Raw genomic sequence first — 2,946 nt, 5'->3', positions numbered from 1 at the left:
GGAAAGGCATTAGGGGGAGGGATAAAGAGAGGTTGGCAAATGGATGCAAACATACAGTTAGATGTTAAATGGAAGGAATAAGTTCTAATGTTTGATAGCAGAGTAAGGTGACTATAGCTAACAACAATATATCATATATTTCAATATAGCTAGAAGAGAGGGCTTGAAATGTTTCCGTAACATAGGGATGATAAATACTTGAGGTGATGGACACTCCAAACACCCTGACTTGATCATTACACAGTCTGTGTAACAAATATAATAAACTATCACATGTATCCCATAAATGTGTACAAATATTTGTATTAATAAAAAAAGAAATGGATGGAAACTATCTTTCAGCCTGCTTGTCCCCAAGACCTCTGCCTCCAGAACTTCAAGACTTGGAGAAGAGGCCTATAGCAGAATAAGTGATTTGACCTTTGGAGATACTAGGACATCCCTATAGCCATCAAAGTGTATCTATCTATCAACAGCTTGAGTCTTACTTGGCACCTAGGAAGTATCTCCCATGCTGCTCATTTTTATTTGGATTAACTCAGAGACACCAGGAATAAATTGATAATGATAATGATGACAGATACATTTAATAACATAAAAAAAAAATGTGTGCTGGCCACTGTTCTATACCAGATTATCTACTTTAATTCCCTACAACAATTAAATGGAGCGTGTTCTGTTTTACAGATGAGGAACCTGAGGTTGAAAGAGGTATGGTACCATGTGCCAAAACACGAAGCTAGCAAAGAGAGCCTGAAAGAGGTATGGTACCCTGTGCCAAAGCATGAAGTTAGCAAAGATTTAAGAGAATTCAAAACCAGGTAGTCCGAGTTCAGAGCTCATGTCCCTAATCACTGAGCTATGGCCTAAGCAGTGACTCAGAAGTTCCAAGACTCAGTCCCAGCTCCAGCCCATATGAACTCAGGTAAGGCTTTTCCTCTCACTGAGCATGGTTACTTTCTTGGTAAAGAGGTCTGAAGGACTTTCCAGCTCTGGCTGCTCCTGACCTGTGGCTTGAGCTACCCTTCCTCATTTCTCTCATGTACCCCCAGCTGCCATCTCCCAAGAATGTCCTTTTGGGGCACTTTTACCAGGCATCAACCTTCTCAGACCCAGCCACCAGCAATTGTCACTGCTTTTTCCTGGAGGCAGGTGTGCAGTATGTATTGAAAGTCTTTTTTTTTTTTTTTTTTTTTTAACGATGCTCATAACATTTCCCTTAAAGAAAGATCAAAAGTGAGCACAAGGGCTTATGGGCAGAAATGTTCACAGGGGCATTATTTATCATAAGGGAAGCCCAGAAATAACCTAAATATCCATCCTTAGTGGATTGGTTAAATAAATTGCAGCACATAACTCAACAGGAGTACCATGGAGCCTTTTAAAAATATAAAATGGCTCATTTGCCATGTTATGCATCACAGCGTTATTCAAAGGGCAAAATATGGAGGAAAATATTCAAATGTCTGTCAATACTGAATTGGTTAAATAAGTTGTACTATGTTCATATAGTAGACTACTGCAGTGTGGTACAAAGAAATGAGAGAGTTCTCCATATATTTAATATAGAAAATTCTCCCAGATACTTTGTTAAGTGAGAAAAAACGAGGTGAGGAACAGTGTTTACAGCATGCAATATTTTGCAGAAAAATAAACATATATGTATATTTCTTTATATAATCATGAGATTCTGGAAAGAGACTCAAGAAAGAACAAGTTATTGGTAGGAGGACTGGTCAGATGGGGCACAAAGGTGAAAGGAAACTCTTTACTATAAACCCATATATATATAATTTTATTTTAAGTTCAGGGATACATGTGCAGGACGTGCAGGTTTGTTACATAGGTAAACGTGTGTCATGGTGGTTCGCTGCACCTATCAACCCATCACTTAGGTGTTAAGCACCACATGCATTAGCTATTTATCCTGATGCTCTCCCTCCCCCCACACCGCCCATCAAGCCCCGGGGTGTGTTTTTCCCCTCCCTGTGTCCTAGTGTTCTCGTCGTTCAGCTCCCACTTATAAGTGAGAACATGCGGTGTTTGGTTTTCTGTTCCTGAATTAGTTTACTGACGATAAAGGCTTCAAGCTCTGGTTTTTTGACGTGTCGCCAGGGCCGGACCGCGAGTCTCTCCTTGTGGCGCTACGCTACAGCAGAGTACGAGTCTGAGGCGGAGGGAGTCATGGCAGGACAAGCGTTTAGAAAGTTTCTTCTTTGACCGAGTATTGGTTGAAAGGAGTGCTGCTGGAACTGTAACCAAAGAAGGCATTATGCTTTCAGAAAAATCTCAAGGAAAACGTATTGCAAGCAACAGTAGTCGCTGTTGCATCGGGTTCTAAAGGAAAGGGTGGAGAGATTCAACCAGTTAGCATGAAAGTTGGAGATAAAAGTTCTTCTGCCAGAATATGGAGGCACCAAAGTAGTTCTAGATGACAAGGATTATTTCCTGTTTAGAGATAGTGACATTCTTGGAAAGTACATAGACTGAAATAAGTCACTGTTGAAATGGCATCAACATGAAGCTGCCCATTCCACTGAAGTTCTGAAATCTTTCATCATGTAAATAATTTCCATATTTCTCTTTTATTATAAACTAATGATAACTAATGACCAAAAACAACGCTTCAAGCTCCATCCATGTCCCTGCAAAGGACATGATCTTCTTCCTTTTTATGGCCACATAGTATTGCATGGTGTGTATGTACCACATTTTCTTTATCCAGTCTATCATTGATGGGCATTTGAGTTTATTCCATGTCTTTACTATTGTGAATAGTACTGCAGTGAACATACATGTGCATGTATCTTTATAATAAAATGATTTATATTCCTTTGGGTGTATACTAATGGAATTGCTGTGTCAAATGGTATTTCTGGTTCTAGGTCTTTGAGGAATCGCCACACTGTCTTCCACAATGGTTGAACTAATTTACATTCCCACGAA

The 2,946-nt window shown here is 39.7% G+C and overlaps 1 pseudogene; it reads left to right on the top strand.

The window, feature by feature from the left end:
- The first annotated feature begins 2,156 nt into the window (after positions 1-2,156).
- On the top strand, positions 2,157-2,604 carry LOC135968796 (10 kDa heat shock protein, mitochondrial pseudogene; annotated as a pseudogene).
- The last annotated feature ends 342 nt before the right edge of the window (positions 2,605-2,946 follow it).

The sequence above is a fragment of the Macaca fascicularis genome, chromosome 20 (assembly GCF_037993035.2).
Source record: "Macaca fascicularis isolate 582-1 chromosome 20, T2T-MFA8v1.1".
NCBI lineage: Eukaryota > Metazoa > Chordata > Mammalia > Primates > Cercopithecidae > Macaca > Macaca fascicularis.
The sequence above is the reverse complement of the archived record's forward strand: the minus strand, read 5'-3'. Positions and strand labels throughout refer to the sequence as shown.